The 20,585-nt window shown below is 42.3% G+C and overlaps 1 protein-coding gene across 15 annotated transcripts in view; it reads left to right on the top strand.

The window, feature by feature from the left end:
- ZBTB20 (zinc finger and BTB domain containing 20) overlaps nucleotides 1-20,585 on the top strand; it is an 874,980-nt gene that overhangs the window by 799,379 nt on the left and 55,016 nt on the right. For all 15 annotated transcript variants that reach the window (XM_081085637.1, XM_081085638.1, XM_081085644.1 and 12 more), the window contains one exon: nucleotides 17,460-17,560. The gene's annotated coding sequence lies outside the window, so the exon portion shown is untranslated. The remainder of the gene's footprint in view (nucleotides 1-17,459; nucleotides 17,561-20,585) is intronic.

Here is a 20,585-nt window from a genome sequence, read left to right on the forward strand (position 1 = left end):
CTGATTTCTGGCAGTTCAGACTTGTGAATTACAACCCTGAACAAAGAAGTAAACGAAGACCTTCGAACCCCAAATGAGTGTTCAAAGTCTCTGACCAAACTCTGCTTTCAAGCAATATTGTCTCTATAGCACTCATTTGTCTGCTTTTCCAACCCAGAGCAGACTAGAAACTACATCCAGAGGAGAGGGTTGGAAGGAGATGGCTCTCGAAAACTAGGACAGTGACGCCAGTGAACTATGACAGAGAGTGGGCTGCCGCTCAGCCTATGCCGTTAGACTGAGTGGGGAGGCACGAGGACAATTCTCAAGAGAAACAAAAGCGTGTTACTAGTGTATTACTGAGAAACGGGAGCAGTGAGTAATCACAAGGATGACACTGTATCTTAAGAAAAAAAATGTGGTATCAGTACACCCCGTTTAGGAATACAGGATATGTAAAAGTTTTATACTAAAAAGCAATCTAAAATATATTGTATTGTTTAAGAGGCAAGCTTATGTCATTAAATATATATATGGACCCTGGCCAGGTGGCTCAGTTGTTCGGGCATCATCCAGTGCACTGAAAGGTCATGGATTGGATTCCTAGTCAGGACACATACCCGGGTGGCGGTTTTGATCCCTGGTCCCGGTGCATACAGGAGGCAACCGATTGATGTTTCTCACATCAATGTTTCTCTCCCTCTCCCTTTCTTTCTCTCTAAAATCATTAAAAACATACCATCGGGTGGGCATTAAAATATACAGGGTGGACAATAGTAGGTTTACAATTGTTTGTATGGAAAATAATACAATAATTAATAAATAATAACATAAGAATAAACTTTCACGTATTCACAACTGTAAACCTACTTTTGCCTCACCCTGTGTGTGGGGGGGGAGACATTTCATTTCCCAGTATAGCTGCTTTTTAAAATATATTTTTTTTATTGATTATAGAGAAGAAGGAAGAGGGAGAGAGAGGTAGAAACATCAATGATGAGAGAGAATCATTGATCTGCTGCCTCCTGCATGCCCCACATTGGGGATCGAGCCCATAACCTGGGCATGAGCCTGACCAGGAATCAAACTGTTCATAGGTTGATGCTCAGCCACTAAGCCATGCTGGCCAGGCAGTATAGCAAAAAATTCCAAACAATAATTTTACAAAATAGGGATTAGCCTTCACAATTCTTTTTATAGTTTTGTAGTGACATTACAAAACCAATCTATCCAAAACTACTCAAAACAAACACCTTAGAAGGAGAGAGATTTTTTCTTAAACCCACATTCCTTAAAATAAAGATGTCCTCTGTCATTTATCTGATTTACATAATATACATTGTCATCTGGAGTAAGGCACGATTGCTCATATTTAGCTGGTTTACTTTGTAATGCGTCATTATAAGTGACCGAAAGCATGCTACAGGAAGTTGTTTGTGTGTTTTTTCATTGCTTATGCAACTTCCAAGCAGAAAATGTTCTTGAGACCAGATGGTAAAGAACAGTCAATTGCAAGTCTTATTCTCCAGATGTATTGATGTTTTATGTCTTCTTGAAGCCAGTTCAAATACATTTGTGAATTCAAGTCTTAACTCTGAGTAACCCTTTCACTTCTGCCAGCTCTTATTTCAGTTGACAAAGAAGTGGGCTAGAATGTTTAATCATGGGCTCTCTGAAGCCAGTGTGGCATGGAGTGGCAGAGCCATGGCCACACAGCTCTGACGAGTAGCTCCTGCACATATCTGGTCACCCTGCAGCAATGACTGCTCTGGGTTTATGCTCACAGCACCAAACCTCTTTTCAACTTTATCCTTTTCAATGGTGTATTTTTTTAAGATTTAAAAAAAAAAACAAAAAAAAAAAAACATTTACCCAGTATTTTTACTTGGCATATAGGTTTTTTGTTTGTTTGTTTGTTTGTTGTTTGTAATGTACTCACAAATTGGGAGTTTGCTGGAACACAGATGAGTTAAGATAAAAAGCTGTTTGTTTGTTTTAAAAAAAAAATGCCTCTAGTAAGTAAAAATGAAGATACTATATCTGAATGAATGTGAAAAGTTATCCCCTTGTATATTTTTAAAGCTTCCCAAACCATCCTCAGTTCTCAGCCAAATGCAGCCTACCCAGATTGTCTTTAGGAAAGTAGCAATTCATAGAGATTTGCAGTTAACGGTATATCAAACTGCACTCTCTCTTCAGTCCCTGCTCACAGCTCACCATTTTAGAATATAGTGAGATATGCCAGAGCCCTACCATCTGTTTAATGGGCTAATTATGTTTGCCACATGCCTACTTCACAGGAATACCATGAGCGAGGTTGCCAAACATCATACAAATATATATGTTTGTATATATAGTTATAAAAATATACACATAAATAAAATCATATACATATATAACAGCATCCAGCATTTCTGAGTTTCATTCTATCTTTTGCTATCAGAATATATCCAGGACCATCACTTAAAACCCAGCCAGGCACTGTCAGAGTTTATTATAATGCATGGTTTGGCCTTCACACTGGGAGGGGCTGGGGATAGAAATCAGATTCTATATACATACGTCTGTCTTTGCCTTTTGTAGCTGTGCCCATATTCTCCCTATTAAAATCTTGACATTTTAGCTCCATAATTAAGACAATCAAATTTTATGATACTTGTTGTTGTATCCAATGTTTTAACTCCTTCTTTTGAGAAGGAATATTTTTCCCTTATTTAAAAAATAAGTCAAGCTCTTCAGTCCCTTTCATACAATACTACAACTTTTCATTACAAGGCTATAATTTTTCTCTTATGTACCACATCTCTTCTATTGGGCCTGTTCTGGAAGCTAGCATGTTTAGCCTTTTAGGAGGATCCTGCAACTCCTAGCAATCTTTTTCTCTGGTGTTCTCTAAGCACTTTCTAGATAAGTATTTTCAGCGACTCCAGTTACCACAAGGGTTAATTATCGTTTGCCAGCCATGAAAATTTTCACTGGGCCCCAAGGTGAGTCAACGTGACTTGATTCTTGGAAATAGGGCTTGACCTGGGTGGGTCTTGCAAGATGGGGAGGATTGTAAGTAGTAAATGGAGGTAAGCGAAGGGCATTCTAGGTGCGGGGAATTAAACCAGCAAAGGAACAGCACAGAGATGGAAAAGAGGGAGCCCTGAGTAACTGGAGTGCCTAGTCAGGATATGATATACGCTCAGGATACTGGGTTTTCTGTGTGACACCTGTGTCCATGTAGAGCCAGCTCAGCAAGCTCTGAGCCTTCTTGGCTTCAAGGATGCAATGGTCTGAGAAACGTTGAGAGAAATATCCATACCAGACTATAAATCCAATATGTATCATTTTCTTTAAAATTGAAAACAATAACAACATATTAAACTATTATTGCTGTAACATTTTATTTAGTCTTTTGTAAGCTACAGAAATATTTGAAAAGCTTTATTTTTCCATGAATGTTAGAATGTCTTCGTATACTGCCTTAAATGAAGTAAATTATTCAAACAGAGCTGTTTTGTTTTATTTGTTTGTTTTGCTTTTGCAGCATTATGCTTACCAGAGATTTCGCAAACAAGTTGGAAGAGAAAAAATAGCCAGGGTGTAAATATAGAAATAACTCAATCAGATAAGCTTGCATGAGCATGAATGAGGGTCTGTGACAAGGATAAGGAAGAATCTTAGTGCCAGAATGGTCATGTTTTTGTCTTAGGCATGTAAGTCAGATTTCAGAAGACACACTGACATAGAAAGAAAGGGGGAGAGAAGGGGGCATAAGTGGTGATTGAGACAACTTGGGGTGGTGAACACACAATACAATATACAGATGATGTATTGAAGAATTGTACATATGGAACCTATATAATTTTATTAACCAATGCCATCCCAGTAAATTTAATTTTTAAAAAATTGTAAAAAGAAAGGGAGAATTATTCTGCTGTTATTTTCCCATGTATACAAGGAAAAGTGACTTGCATATTTACTGTGTGACTTCTGGAAGCCAGAAACCTCACACCCGATACAAACCACCTAGGCAGATCAGGAGAAAGCAAGGTATTTACCAAAATGAGAAGAAGGGGGGTGGGTTATTCTGTCATCTTGTCTTTGTCATCATCAAATGTTATGACCAAAAGGACTCTTAAAGACTGTCTGATCCAGCACTCACATTTTACATGAGAAGGGTGAGACTTGGGAGAAGTTTGATGACTTGTCATATTGTGCAACAGGTGGCAGACATCGCCGGGGACACAGATCTTCTGATGCCTTCCACCCAAACCTCGCCATCATTTCTTCAGTTTCTCTGTAATCATTATAGAGAACTCTTCTTCATAAAAATCCTACCATTACTATAAAAAATGGCGTGATCACATTATCAGGGTTTTCAAGGCTTCTGGATTTCCAGACGTTTCTTGGAATGCATAAGTAGATCAGACCAGATCTGCTCTCTTACCCCCTCTGAACTGTCCCTGAGACCTTCTTAAGCTGCTGTGCCTTCTTGACGAAGGAAGTCATTCCCACTGTCATCACTATCACCAGTTCCTTCTATCCTACTGATTACCTGTCCAGTTCAAAAGAAGCTGTGCTTGGTGTTTTATTGATATTTTGTTTTGTGATGGAAGGGGAAAACATGGTGAGAGTTTGGCATAGTCCAGCTCCCTTCTGTGAATGAAGAGTCCGTCCTGACAATAGGCATTCAATAATTGCTTACTGAAAGAAGAGGGAAAGCAGCCACCTCTCCTCTTTTGCTAAGAAGTCTGTTTCATTTGAGAGTTAACTCCAAGTTTCTGATACAATCTCATGCGTTTGGTTGCACCACACGTGGTTATTATGATCAATTTGTTGGCAAAACCCCAGAAATACTTATTGTTGCAATGCAAGATAATATAATAATCCACTTTTACCTTTTAAATGTGTATGGCCCACTGAGTCCTTGCTCAGGTGCCATACACACACTGTGATGGAACAGGCTGACACAGTGCCCCGAAATTTCAGGTCCAGATAATTGCCTCTGATGCATAGATTGGCCTGGATTTTGAGGCCAAGAGGAGAAGAGGCAAGTTTCCCACTCTTGCAGAAGCAGGAACCATTCGGCAATATATTCGCAGTAGTTAGAGGGAAAAGCCTTTTGTGAAGAAAGCTGTGTCATCTCATGGCTGTTTTTATCAAAACCTTTAGTCCACCAGCATTCCAACGCTAAGAAAAATGTTACTCACAAAGCGGACAAAATAAGCGGCAGAGTCTAGCCCCGTCGGCCACATCCCACCACTGTGGTTCTGCTGTTATGTGGGATGATTTACTGGTCAAGATCCCTACTGTTCTGCATTTGGATATTTGTGAGAAAAACCTAGAACTCCTTTCCTCCAGAAACCACATCCGTATGGCATGGAGCAAAGACCAGCAGAGAGAAGTGTAGAGGGTTTGTTACCGACTCCAGCCAGGTTTTCAGGTGGGGATGGATAATGGGACATGAGTAATCGCCCTTCCTCTTCCTCTCTTTTTTTATGCTTTTTCTTTCTCTTCTTTTCTGCTTCTACTCAAAATTCTTTTGATTATTGATTTGGAGAATATTCCAAAAATAAATAGGCAGCGTTAAATCCTATTTTGAGGGAACACACATCCATCTTGACATGTAACTATATCCATATGGCTTTTTCTATTTCTAAACATCTGAAGAGCATGCAGAATAGCCCAGGTGCTGGTCTTCAAAGTGGGTGTGCCCTAGAACATTCTTTGCTGAAGTAGCCTCGTTCACTGTTTCATGCTGTTGAACAGTCAAAACAGGGAGGCAAATTTTCCTTCTGTGGGCCCAGCCCAAATGAGTGGCATGGTGTAGTCTCCACCTGTAATTTCCATAAACTCCTCCCCTGTCCAATTTACATGGTGTCCAGAGCTCCTGCGCTCTTGGGAATACACAGTCAAAAATATATCTGCAGGGATATTTCTTAGGATGGCTATGACGAGGCAGTGAGGAAATGAAGACAGGGATATTACAAATTTATGATCTTTTATGAGGGATGTTACAAATTTATGATCTTTTTTTGCCTCCTACACGTTTTAATTTGCTATCTAGAGCCTGTGTTGTTTTTTTGTTTTGTTTTGTTTTTACCAAATTAGTGATTTACAGAAAAACTTCATAATTTTCTAATAGTCCTTCTTTCAGCCTGGCCTGTTGTTATGTGGGGGGTTTTGGTAATCACCTTAACGGGTGGCTGAGTGGGGATCATGAAAAGACCTCATCATGTCTTACAAGGCAGAGATTATGCTCATGAGAGAAATACAAGTCTTCAGACTCAGGGTTCTCTCTGCCAAAGAAAGCGGCTCTGGTAACAGTGCCCAACACTGGGTAGCCTGCAGAGTGGGGTCATCGAAGCCACCTTCTCTGTTGCTTTTCACTCTCTGGAATTTTGTGCAATGACTGTAGCCAAGAACCATTGAAATACCTATCTCTGGTCAAAAAAAAAGGAGAGGAGGAAAAAGTCCTTTGAAAATTAAGCCGAATTGGTGCAAACTAGTAGCCAATCTAAGAAAACTGCTGCCCCACCTCCACCCCCCTACACTTCCCTTCCCATCTTTGGGGTTTTTATATAGTAGTAGTGTGTTAGAGAACATGTTTGTCTGGTATGTTTGGGGTTCCTTGCTGTTCAAATACTTTGAAGAAGAATGCTTATTTTCTACAGTTTATTAAACTAGCTCAGTTAAAAATATCGGTCATCAGGCCCTGTGATACATCATTATTCAATATATTTTAAAATCCAAATAAAATCAATTGTTCTGGCCCCTTTCTCCCTCTGCCTCCTCCCTGTCTGTCTCGCTTTACTGTGAAGCATTGGGAGTAGTGTGTATCTGTGCCGATGTCTGTGTGTGTGTGTGTGTGTGTGTGTGTGTGTGTGTGTGTGTGTGTCTGGGAGGAAGACAGACTCCCTACCTGTAAATGGCTTGCTATTATTAGACGTTCAGTTACCAGGGGTTATGTAAGACAATTGAAGCTCTGTTTTTTAACAGAGACATGATTCATGCTGCTTGTAGTAACAGTAACCACCTCCAAACGAGACAGAAAGCAGACGCAGACAAAGGCTGGAGAAATCAATGCCGGCGCGGTACAGCCACTCTGCTGATGCCCTCTGCCTCTCTGTCAGAGCACTTGGGGAGCAGGAGAGGAGACTCTGCTCATGCTGGATCTTTTCTGTCTCCTGGGGCTGCCACGTTAAACAGTGTGGGCCGGAGCTGTGTGCACGAGAAACCGGGCCCAGGATCAATGGTGTCTGACCTGCCCCTGGTCTCCCAGTGTGTCCGACTCACCTGGGGGAGCAGTATTGGTCACTGCACTGGGGCTCAGGATGCGCTGTAGCTTCTGCTCAGAAAGGCTGAAACCTGAGTGTTTGGCTCAGCTGCTGAGCTAACTTTGCTCAAGTGGTGCTCTGCAGCATTGCTAGGAGAGAGAGGACAGGAGTGGGGTTTGAGCTGGTGCCAGTGCCTTAGTACAGCTTCTCTCCGAACCCGAGTGGACGTGGCCTGGCTATCAGCCCCCAATGCAGGTAACTCTTTCCTCCTTCCTCCAGAAGCACTCCCGAGGCTGCACCCATTCAGCACCTCAAAGAGTGCAAAGCATTTTCACACGCATCAGCTTATTTAGCCTCGCAACTTTATGAGATAGACCAAGCACACACCATTAACCACTACTGTATTACAGGTGAGAGGTTACGCAGTGCGAAGGAAATCATATCATTCATTGGCTCCTTGCTCATGGTTTTATAGGGTTCGGAAAAGTTAGTGACTTGACAGAGTCACACGGCTAGTTTTTATCAGGTCCAGGAAGACAAGGCCAAAGTGTGATTCTCCATCTAGTGCCCTGCTCCTCAGAGGTGCTACAACACTTGTTGGCAACTGTGGCATTGGGGGGGAGGGGGTGGGGAAAAGACAGGAGTCCCTACTGAAAACTTTGGTTTTAGACTAAGCACCTCTGCTCATTAGCTGAGCAACTGAAACCTCCCCCACCTCCTCAATCTTCTCATCTATGTAACTCATGATGGGGAGAGCTCATTTCTAAAGAGTGTTTGTGAAAGAACCACACAACCTTTAATGCATCTAGATCAGTGAAAAACATTGCCTATAGTACCCCATCTCCACTGTGGGTGACACCCAGGAGAGAGGTGGAGAGATCTCGGACCACCCAGAACATAAAAAAAGTAAATATCTATTTTTACTACAAAAAGAAGAAACCACGCTACTTGACTACAGAAACTGTCCATGGCTCTCAGATAACAGTAGCCTGACCCAGTGGCCCATAACACATCCCAAAAGCAGGCCACCCTTCATTTCCATGTAAATATGTAAACTGTCCAAACAGGCAACTCTAAACAGAGGCAGGACAGAAAAATATCTGAGCCACTTAGCCTGACCCACCGAATAGTCCCCCACAATAAAAATTCCAGTTCTAAAAGCACTTATTTATTGGTTACTAATACTAATAAATTCTCTACTGTGTTGTTAGGAATTTTAACTAAGGACCAACACAGAATTTTCTATTATAGAATTTGTACCATTACCCTACTATTTTCACACATTACAAAATATAGTCTACACCTATTTGAAAGTAAAGATAAATAAACATTCTCATTTACAAATAGTTCTTAATTAAATCTTTTGTTTGGGAACCATTTTGTGTACAGGAAGGTAGCAAAATACTTCACAGACTGTACTTTCATGAAATGCATCTTCTTTTCTGCTAGCACATGAAAATCATTTGTTGCTGCAGTTTTAAGGAAGAAAGCTATACTCTGTTCTCTCAGAATAAAACTCCCTGACTAGGCATCAAGATACCAAATTTCTAATCCTAACTTCACTACAAATTCACTTTCAGGAAACCCATTAAGTCCCAACTTCAGATAACATCTGATCTGAAAAACTCAAAGCCCCTTAATATCTGCATATTGCACACTCACCTGTGACTGCACACCTACTCTGTGTCATGTGATGTGGCCATAAAAGAGCTTTATGGGAAGATGGATATTCATAGCTTGGGGCTTACAGATTGTACTAGTGGCAGCCAAGTTGCCTTGACTTCCCCACACAGACCCAGAGACAGAGGTTGGATGATAGGAGCACATTCTGTACCTTGTTGCCGAGTCCTCTGTGTACCAGGCACAGGGATAGGCAGTGGATCCTCACACAAGACTGCCCCCACCTTCCTCACATAGGAAAACAGCCTTTTCTTTTTCATCAGGTTACCTGATTCAGTGATCATGAGTGGTGATCTTATCATTAGACAGGCATTTATTGCAGTGGTTCCTTTCATGAGTTCTTTGATGTTCCCAGATCATCCTACACTTCTCCCTAATTGGTGTCAACTAATGCAAATTCTTATTTGTATCTGAGGATAGAGCCACCTTTGCTCTTCTAGATGTAGCCCAAAGCACACACGTTATCATTTGCAGAAGTGATGACGGTGATGGTGGGCGGTGTTTCTTCCCAACAAGATGGTGGTACATTCCATCTGGGTCTACAACATCCTAAAGTGTCCCAATAGTTACAGAATGCAAGTTTCCATCTGCCAAACCCCAATGTCATCCATTTCTGTCTATGACAATCATTAACATGGTGATAGCCCCATACTACGCACAAAGGGTATGCTAGGTGCTGGAGTTTCTGAAATTTATAAAACAAGTTCTATACCCTAGAGAAGTATAGTCTCACCTATAATATAGAAAACAGGTGTTAAACTATAGCCATTTGTGTAAGTGCTGAATGGGTGGCAGCAGTCTATATGGGCCAAAGCAATTTTCAGAGAAAAAGTTTCAGAAGGGATACATGATCTAATATGGGTCTTGAAGGAGGGGAGAGGCCTAGCTGAGAAAAAAGTTATAGAGACATTCCAAGCAGCCAAAATGTTCAGGGGCTCAGAGATACAAATGTCCTCTATAAGTTAACTGGTTTAGACCAAATGGAGTATTGATGGAAAGGAAATCTGAGAGGGCTTATTTGACATAGATTCAGTGAACTTACATACCCAGGCTAAAGAATTTGGAACCATGCCCTGCCGGTGTGCTCAGTGGTTGAACATCAACCTATGAACTAGGAGGTCACAGTTCAATGCCCAGTAAGGGACATACCCAGATTGTGAGCTCAATCCCCAGTGGGGGGCATGCAAGAGGCAGCTGATCAATGATTCTCTCATCCTTGATGTTTCTATCTTTCTCTCCCCGCTTCCTCTCTGAAATCAATAAAAATATTTGTAAAAGGACTTGTATGCATGCATATAAGTCTAACCAATGGACACAGGGGGGTGAGGGCATGAGTGGGGGCGTGGGGGGCAATGGGGGAATAAGGACACATATGTAATACCTTAATCAATAAAGAAAAAAATTAAAAAATTAAATAAAATACTTTTATTGATTTTAGAGAGAGAGGAAGGGAGAGGGATAGAAACATTAAAAAAAATAATTTGGAACCAGGGGAAATCCATTAAAGCATATTTTCTCCAAATATAGCCTAGGGTTAATAAGTGTTCCATTAAAAAGGGTGGGGATTGAGGGGAGAGATCTGTAGTCCAATAAGTGTGAACAATGCTGAAGTCTTCAGCACCTTTAATATTTTTATGTGCATTATGAGTTTGCAAGAAGGACATATAATATGCAGTGTTTCCTACATTTCTTAGACCAAAGAACTTTTTTTGAGATGCATCGTGAAGTTCTAGTGTTCTGTAAAACTCACTTTGAGATAAACCACCTGGAATGATTTAGAAGGGCAGGAGTTGAAGGCAAAGCCAAACAGTGCATTGTGACGATTAATCTCTCACTGTTATGAGTGGATATGTCATCAAGAACAGAGAAGAAGATAAAACTGATGGAACCAAAGGGATGGCTGAAGATTACAGGCTAGGTATAGTTAAGATGTAGAGCATATGATTATAACCTGGCTTTAAACCCTGCTTTGTTATGCTCTGACTTCATGATCTATGACAAATAACCTCATCTGTCTTAAGCATCAGTTTCCTCATCTATAAAATTAGAATATAATTCCCACCCCAAAGGGTGATTATAAAAATAACGTTAAACAATGTGTGAAAAGTGCCCAGCACAGGACCTGCCACACAGTGTGATGAAGCAGGAAAAGAGACATGACCTTCACTTTGGAGACAGTGATATTGTGTTCTCCAGTGTAATGCCATTTCAGTGTTCTTGGTACCTGTTTTTCTATTTAGGCACAAACTGCAATAATTAGTCCAGAAAGCATACTCAGTGCAAGGGGAAAGGCATAACACCAGTAACATGCTGCACCATAAATGGTGCTCGTGTTGGAATCCTCATCACAGAGTTATAATGATGTAATAACCAGGACCTGTGGCTGGCTTTCCTAAGCAGGGAGATTCCACTGTCAAATGACTTAGAGAAGGTGTTTCCATCATCAGGTATTCATGAAACCAGACAAATCAATATCATATGTATATATGTATGCATATATGCATATATGTGTATATATTGAGATATGTGCATCTAGCTCACCTGATCTCAAAGACCTCTTATTTTAAAAACAAGAATCAACAGTACCTGACAGCGAGAAGGCTCCTAGGATGTGCAAATCTTAACAGAGTTTGTGAATTGTCAAAGAGGAATCAAGAGGTCTCTATGGAGAAAATTAACATAGATTTAATGTGACAAACAGTGGGCCCTTCTATTGGCAGGGCCATCCCAGGGGTCTCCAAGCCATCCGAGGTATTTCTTCTGGACATGGGTATTAACTAGTGGTTAATTAAGGAGCTGCAGTTCCTTGAAGTAAAACATTTATTAGAGCCTCGGAAAGCTGAGGCTGGGCTCCAGAGTGGTTTGTCTGGCCATGATGCCTGTGGTGCCTTGATTCATTAAATGGTTTTCTCACCAGTTTCCAGAGAGGTGGGATTTGTGATGTAGACTTGGGAATTTCTTTTAGGTAATTAGTTAAAAAGTTAAAAGTCAAATAGATTTCTTTAACAGGTTTAACGGTTTAACAGGTTGATGAGCTATTTAATTCCCACATCTTTCTGCTCACGGGACTATTTGAGTTTTAAGGGACCTTCAAAATCATAAAATCCACCTCCTTTGTTACAGAAAAGCTGAGCCACCTAGAGGTGAAATGACTTATCCAAGGTCATCCAGCTAGTTCTAGGATTTTACTTTCTTTTCTTTATTCCTACTTCTTTTAACTCTCCTTCCTTTTTTCTCTGACCATCATTCTGGTCCCCCACAACACACCTCTCTGCTGATTATTTCTTGGATTGACCGTTACTTTATGAAGTTCCCTGTGCATAAAATTATAATATAGTGGGTCTTTGCCAATTAGTAACCCCTCATCACTAATTCATCACTACATTTGGGACGAAGAGAGGAGGGAAGTGGCACAATTTTAAATTTACTATGATCTTTGAGTCAGCTTTATCTACACCTGGGAATTGCAGTTAGACAATTAAGGTTAGTAAAGCTCATTGAATTTCTCAGAGGAAAGGTGTTATTTGAATTATTACCAGATAATTATTGTTAAAAATAATAATAATGTAAAAAATAGGAACTTTACATGTTAGAGACATTATCATTTTAATTTCCAATGTGGGGAGGAAAGCCCTAGGGGACCTAGAAATGATTATTTTCATAATGTGCTTTATGCCGGAAACTCCTCAAATTCTGTCTAATGCCTGATGACCTGACACACTGGCCCAGAATCAGAAGGCAATCGAGCCTTGTGAGCTGTTAGTCAAGTTGTTCAGTTGGACCTGCTCCTTAAACACAGCCCTAGGTGGGAAGGCGAGTGTCAGATGCCAGACCTGTGGTGCCCGGACCAGTGTCAGCAGCCTCACCTGGTAGCTCCGTAGAAATGCAGAATTACAGAGCTCCTTAGAAATGCAGAATTCACCTCCACCATTCCAGTTTGAGAAGACCGCTGTAAGGTAGATGAGAGGACTTTTCATCTTCTGATAAGGAGGAGCTCGGAAGAAGCCATATGTATTGACAGTATCTGAAAGAGTTCCTTCACCGGAGGTCTGTGCTCTCAGTTCTTTCAGTGGCTCTGAGTCATCATGGAAACAGCATAAGCATCTTTCTTGCACTGAGATCACAGTGGGAACTAGAATGTGTCCCTGCTGGGTTGGAACAGTGACTGTATAGTGAAAAAAAGCACAGATTTGGCGTCAGAGAGGTCTTGGTTTGACTATACACCGCTTCCTAATCTTGGAATGGTTATTTGAGCTCTCTGAGCCTCACTTTTCCTCATCTGCAAAATAGTTATGGCAACACCTACAGGATGACATTGCTGTGAGGGTCAAATGAGAATGTATTTACATATCAAAATGCCTGGCATGGTCCCTGACAACATTTAGAGGTGTAATAAATGGCAGCTATTATTGTTACTATTATCATTTTTGTAAGCTTTAGTCATGAAGGCCCCAGCTGTCACTTTAGAATGACTTGGTGTGGTTTCTAAAGAATGGGAATAAGACCTCTGCAGGAAGTGCCTCACAGTAATATATGACTGTGTGTTACATAACAGCTCTGTTCCCCAAGGGCTTCCAAGACAGAGCTGCAGAGATGTCAGAAACACAGGCAGGAATGGAAAGGACTCCAGTCTCCTGCCTCTGACACCAGCAAGAGCTGTGCCAGCTGGGTTGCCAGAGCAGACTATTACAGGGATGATGTAAGAGGCAAGGAGCACAGCTGTATTTCCGATATGGGAGGCATGTGCGGCCCTAGCAGCCTCTCAAAATTGGCCCAGCAGCCTCTCAAAATTGGCCCAGCAGCCTCTCAAAATTATCTTTTGCTTTAAAAAATGTGACTACATTGGTTATGGAAATCATTGAAAAAGAATAAATATTAAACTTCATGAAATCATTTTCACTGGGTCTTTTTTAGAGGAGAACCACCCTTTAAGCAATAGAACATGACACAGCAGGTGGTAACTCTGATTAATAGACCCTCAGGTGTGTGCTAAGGCATGAGGGGGAAAAAGAAGAAGGGGATAGGTGACAATTTGCCAAAAAAAGTGAAAGCAGGATGTAGGATTGAGAAAAAGGAGTTGGATTAGGGAACGGGGAGATTATGTCTCCATTTAATTATAAAATGCACAATTCAAATCAAATGCTAGGCATATTTAAAATGTACACTCATCTAATTACACAATGGATTTGTAGGCTTCCAGGCAATGTTTCACTGCAATGTCCTAGACATATCGATCAGTGATTTCCCTTATCGTTTTAATGTAGTTGCCAGGGGAGAAAAGACAAGGCTTGTCTGGTGAAGTGTTGATGGCCTGTCCAGCCATGTGATGGTTTAGTAAGAAGAGCTCTATGAAGAGCTCTTGAGCCCCATTTACTGTTTATGTGGCTCCTGGGGTGTGGAGAGTTAATGGACATTTCGGTGCATAGCATGGATCTACCGTACTGGCTGCAAAGAGTGTGATTAATAGTGCCAAGTTGTCCCCTGGCGAGTAGCGGTGAGCAAAGTACTCACCTGGGAGTCAGAGGAAGTCCTATACCTCTGTAGGCTGCCATTTAAAGGCTGAGTTTTTGTGGCCAAGGAAAAACTACTGAGATCTCCTGGAAAAACTACTGAGATTTCCTAACCTGGGAAAACACTGCTATCCCCACAGTGTGTTAGGTTCGGCTTTCTCATCTCCGGTGAGAGAAAACGACTCTGTTTGAGGATAGAGATGAGATTAAACGATTAATGTTTCTTCTACCACAAGAGGAGAACAAGGGAAGGAAATTAGACACGGGAGGAGTCGTCAACGTATTTCTAGAAGTAAATTCGTGAGCTAATGGGGGAAAAATAAGTAAAACTTTAAAGTTGTAAATACTGGGTGAAGCTAGAGTGAAAAAAGTGTTGAGGTGGCATAATAGCAAAATTGCCAATAACCTGTGTTTCCATAAGGTCATAAATTGAAGCATAGAATTGCTGCAGCATGTTCTCACCAAGAACTTCAGCTGAACCCATTGCGTTTGCAAAGCGTGAGAAATTCCTTCATTCTGGTTTTCACCTTGAGTTTATCGCCCCAGTGGTATCTGCAATATTGTAGTGATTGTTTCTGCTGGTAATGTTAGCAAAGTTTGCTTCTTTCTACTTTAAATCACCTCAATTTTAAAACATTATTTAACTATAAAAAGATATTTATGAGTTCAGTTTATTGAGGTGAACAAGTGAAGCAAAATTCTTTGTTTTTTTGGACCCTAGCATATCTTTACAGGTGATGCACTCCCTACCCCTGAGTCTGTCTTGTCTGGTCAATGCTGATGGTCTGCTTGGGCCCATTGGTGCTGAGCAAGCACTGAGAGATCGTTAGAAATTTGTGAGCTTTTATATAAGTTATCATTGCCCAGCCAGCAACAAGGATGTGGTGTTGAGCAAGTCAGTGCCTTTAATCTCCTCATCTGAAAAAATGAGGGTTTGGAATAGATGAGCTTTCCAATTCAGTCTCAGCTTCCATTGACTCTGAGCAAGAGTCTTTTTTTCCTTTTAAATGCAGTTCAGCAGACATCAGCTGAGCGCAAACCTGTGTGCTGGGCATTGCGCACTACAGGGCATACAAAGTAAAAACTGTCTCTGCTTTCAAGGCCTTTAGAGAGTGGGGAGAGATGGTACACAAATAATTATTAGAGTCTATAGAATGTGCAAAGAGCTTAGTGCAAAAGTGCTTCAGGATTCAAGCACCAAGTGCAAAAGTGCTTCAGGATTCACTTTCCTTTGGGAAATGCTTCATAACTGAGGTAGCATTTGGATGGCCCTTGAAGCTACTAGTTTATGTGGACATTGGGAAAGGGAGGCATCACCATGAGCATGGTGGGAAGGGGTGGGACTTTGCAGCAGTGGAGAATGGACTGTAGAGCTAAGACTAGGACATTAAATTGGGGCTATGTTATAAGGGCTTTGAATGCCAAACTGAGAAGTAAGCAAGTGAGCAAAAAAGTGGTATGTTTAGAGTGGTACTTTAGAAAAATGAATGTAATATTGATTATGAAGAATGGGCTAGTGGTAAAGAGAATCTAGATTCTAGAGGAAGTGAAGGCAGTTAGGAGGCTCCCCCAGCAATCCTGGTAACAGGTGATAAAAGGATAAATCAGTATTGAGATAGAAAGCAGGTATTGATTAAGGAAGCACAGCCTGAGTAAAAACCACAGAACTTGGCAGCCGATTAGATTTGGGAAGCAAAAGAAAAGGAGTTGTTAGAGAAGACTCCTTAGTTGTATGTCCAAGTAACTGGAGGAAGATGGTACCAATGGCAGGAGAGGAGGAGGCTGGAGAAGGAACATATTTTGAGGGAGAAGCGATAAATTCTGTTTAAAACTTTCTGAATTTGAAATGCCCATGCAGTATTTCATGGAGTATTCATATTTTCCAGGTGTGTATATAAATACTGAATGAATGAATGAATGAATGAATGAGCCCATTACCAGCAATTATTTAGAATGTTGGTCTGGAGCTCTGTAGACAAAAGCAAACACTAAAGATAGCAATGTGGGTGTTCTCTGTAGAGAAGGGATTGTTGAGGTCATGGAGGGTGGGTGTAGGCAAAGCCTGAGGAGAGAATCTTGAGGAATATCTTGACTTAGGAACAGGAGAAAGACCAGCCAGTGAGGGAGGCAGAAAAGAGAACTGAAGGTAGGAGGAAAGTCAGAGTAACGCAGGGTCCCTATGAGAAGGGAGGAGAGCTTCAAGAATCATTTCAGCCCAATGTGGCCAAAGATGCAAAACCTGGGAAAAGTCCTCTGAGTTGTGGCTCTGAGACAGGTGGTAGTTCATTCAGTAGCTCCTGAGGCTGAACTCCACAGGTTAGAGGACATGGAGCCTTTTCAGTGAAGGGTACAGAGAAGGTAAGAGCTCAGAAATTTGGCCAGGTCAGTGGGTGTCTTGAAAATAGGTAAGAGCTGCCTGGCCGGTGTTGCTCAATGGTTGAGCATCAACCCATGCACCAAGAAGTCACCAGTTCCGTTCCAGTCAGGGCACATGCCTGGGTTGCGGGCTTGATCCCTAGTGGGGGCTGTGCAGGAGACAGCCAATAGATGTTACTCTCTTATCATTGATCTTTCTCTCTCTCCCTCTCTCTCTAAAAATCAATAAAAACATTTAAAAAAAAGAAAATAGGTAAGAATTGAGCACGAAAGAGAGAGAGAGAGAGACTACAGTGGAATCAGGAACACTGAAGAAGAGTAGGCTACGGCAAAGTTGTCTGACACTCCCTCCTCTTCCCCAAACCTTACCCTCCACCACAGCTTCCAACTCAGAGCCATAAAATCAATTCCACCTGCACTGCCAGGGCTGCCAATGCTGTCAGACCAGACAGGCCCGCAGGTAGGAACACTAAAAAGGGAACCTGGAGGACATCCTCTCCCAGCCCCTTCCCTGACTTGCCTCCTCTGGTGCCAAGGTGCTCACCAGCCTCTCAACCAAGTCCTGCTGTTCTGTGTTTATCCAAACAAATGATCACCATGACCTGTTCACTTCGCAGCCTGATTTTTGTTTGTCTCTCCTCTGATCTAGATGCAGCCGCGCTCTGCCCCCTGCCCCAATGAACATCTGCACTAGGCCCAAGCCTTGGAGTGATTTACCTGAAGAGTGACACCATTTATTTGGAAACTACTGTGAGTACATTATGCCTCCAATGAAAGGCCTCTTAGTTCACTTTAATTAAAAAAAAACAAAACACACAATTGTAAAAGCAGATGAAATTTTAGATGGCTTCACCTGTTGGATGCAGTGAGGTAATCGGACTCAGTCCTGAGGCGCCTGCAGCGGTTCTCAGCTTCTAGCCTGTAGTGCACGTCTGGGCGGCATCGCACCCTCCTCTCCAGGGGCTGCGCCTAGCTGGACCTGAGCGCACTGTGCATGAGTGGTGCTGCTCTGCTCGCTCATCTGCACCTCTACCCGAAGCAGTGGCAGCTCCTGCCCAACTTGTTGGCCTCTTGCCACCTCACTGTGACACTCTGCTGCACCTCCCTGGGGCTTCATGCCACCCTGGTCCAATCCAGGCCTGCTTTCCTTGCCCATTTCTATCTGTTGTCTGAGTATCTCTGTGCCTGTGCTGTTGCCTCCTTGTTACCCTCGGGGACCAAGGCCACATCTCTCAGCCTTTGTATCTAGCTCAGCTCTGCCGTCTGAATGCATAGCTCTGTGTACTGGGTTTAGTTCCCTCTGTAACAGGCGTGTATGTAGGAGCAGTACAGCTCTTTCAAGGCACGGTACAGAAATATGTTGGAGTAGGAGGTAGGATGCCTATAGGAAGACACTGATGAGAGATTGATATAAAGTATTCATTAATCATTGCTAAAAATAACAGATGAATATTTGGGGTTGTTTTATTTTCTTCTTACTAGAAAAGCCAGGCATTTACATTATTTAAAGGGTATGCGTGCAAAGTAACCTAATTTCACACTTTGAAACAAAAACTTACTCTGTGTGTCACAGTCACAAATTCTCCTATATGGTGTGAGGCAGGTGATGGGATAATATTTTCCGGGCATCTCTGTTAGTGGAAAATGGTAAGCCTGGTAGGCTAACACCCCTCCTAGGCTTCAGGTAGGATTTTCACATTTTCATTGTCTATGTCTTTATAGCTATTCTGGCAAATATCAAACCCAAAGGGATAAAGCCCGAGGTTTTTGTCTTGTCTTGTTTTGTGTTGTGTTGCTTTATACCTTGAATGCTTTGCCACCTGAATTGTGATTGATGGTAGCGGACGTGCAGGTGACAGGCAGGCCACCTGCCCGAATGGAGAGGTAGCCATCAGAGGGCTCTGCAGTACAATGGGGTCAGGTGACTAGGGACTGAAGATGTGACACCAGATCAAACAGAGTTCTTCATTTCCTACCTATGCAAGGAACATACTTGTGTGAGCACCTTCCTTCATCGTCGTGTTCAAGTGCAAGGTGTGCCTTAGGATTCCCACATCAGGTGTTTCTCTGAGTTTTTCTTCATCCCGAAATAACTGTGCCAGTGCAGGTAGCACAGCAGTACTGGGACGCAGGCAGGTGTTGAGGTATCTGTATCCTTTGGGAGAGGAGAGCGTCTCCACCACTCCCACCTCCCTGTGCTGTATAGAGCCGAGATCCAGACCCAGAAATCAGGACCTAAGGTTTCATGAAAATCACCAGGCAGCCCGCAAGTGAGCGTCTGTTTCTGCCATTGAAAGTATTTCACCTGAGCAGAAAGCCAGCGCCTGCTTTCACATTTCACAGGTCCTAGAGAACGGACAGATTGGGTCCCATTCTTGCAGCCTGTGCTTTTCAGAAACTCAGCTCCCTCATATATGAAAGAGAAATAATGACAAAACTTAGAGTGACCTGCTAGGTGCAAAAAGCAAAAAGGTGATTAAAGTATAAAAATGTGGACTAATTACAAAACTTTGTCCCTTCCTGTGGGTTGACAATACCCTGGGCCAGGTCTCAAGAGTTGGGGGTGGGTATAAAGAGGGTGAGTGTTAGATTTTAAAACCTACCCACTCCCACACCACCTGGACGAGCATGCCCAGTGGCCCAGCCTATTTGCCTGGACTGTTGTGAAAATTAAATGAGAGAATGTATATATAGTGTCTGGCCCAGCAGAGATGAGTGTATTTGCTCAGTCGACTAAAATTCACTGGCCATCTAATATGTGCCAGGCACTCTTCTAGACAACAGAGTTACGGCAGCACACACCAACACCTGCTGCCGTCGAGCTTACACCCAGTTTTCTTCTCCTGTAAATGGCAAGTAGACAAAATAGGTAGGTGGACGCTAAAAGAGAATTGATTCCCTTTTATTTTGCTGTGTCTCTTTCCTTCCAGAAAGTAAGATTGAGAGGCAAAGGGTGAAGAAACGGAGAGGGAAAGAATAGATATGTCTGTTAGTCTCCCTCCATCCCCGATGGACACAAACAAAACCCCAGAACCATTCTCTGCCTTGATTTGTGGCCCAGAGAGTGACCTTTCTGAACTCTGTTGCCCAGCTGTCTTCTCTTCTGGCTTCCTCCTGACTTTGGCTTAAAGGAGAGATCAGCAAGAAGTGTGAGAGTGGGAGGAGAGTGAGGTCACGGCATTGTTAACCTAGCCTCCTTCCCAGCCACACCTTTCCTTGCTCCTTCGGGGTAACAGTTTAAAGCTGAGATTTAACAGCTTCCCAGCACTGTTAGTCCCTGATGCTCACCATCCCTTGAGGGTCCCTTAACCTCATATGAACCTCAGTATAATCCTCTCATTGAATTCTCTTCAGTTCAAACCTTTGAGTGTACCATCTGTTTCTTGCCAGGATCCTGCCTGATACAGTGGGGGAGATATACACTGAAAAACATTGTATGTCAGCCTTGCCAAGAAAGTTTTAAAAAAAAGAGAGAGAATAAAATGTTTTAATCACAAAAACATCTTAAATTGATATGAGAACATTAGACCAAGTAGTGAAAGAGTAAATTGCAAGAACACATGATGAGAGAGTGCCGAAGGTTGGTTTTAATGAATAGACCACGGTGCTCAGGTTTGATGGGCTTCCGTAGGCCAAGGGTAGCCTGTTCGAGCCTCAGCGTGAAGAATAGCTCTTGGTACAGCAGCAGCAGGACCAATGTGAGCAGACAGGAGGTGTCAGGAGGGTAATACAGTGAGATCATAGCGCTCAAGAGGAGGTGCTTGTCCCAGCATTT

Source organism: Myotis nattereri (genome assembly GCF_964212035.1).
Source record: "Myotis nattereri genome assembly, chromosome: 3".
In the NCBI taxonomy this organism is placed as follows: Eukaryota; Metazoa; Chordata; class Mammalia; order Chiroptera; family Vespertilionidae; genus Myotis; species Myotis nattereri.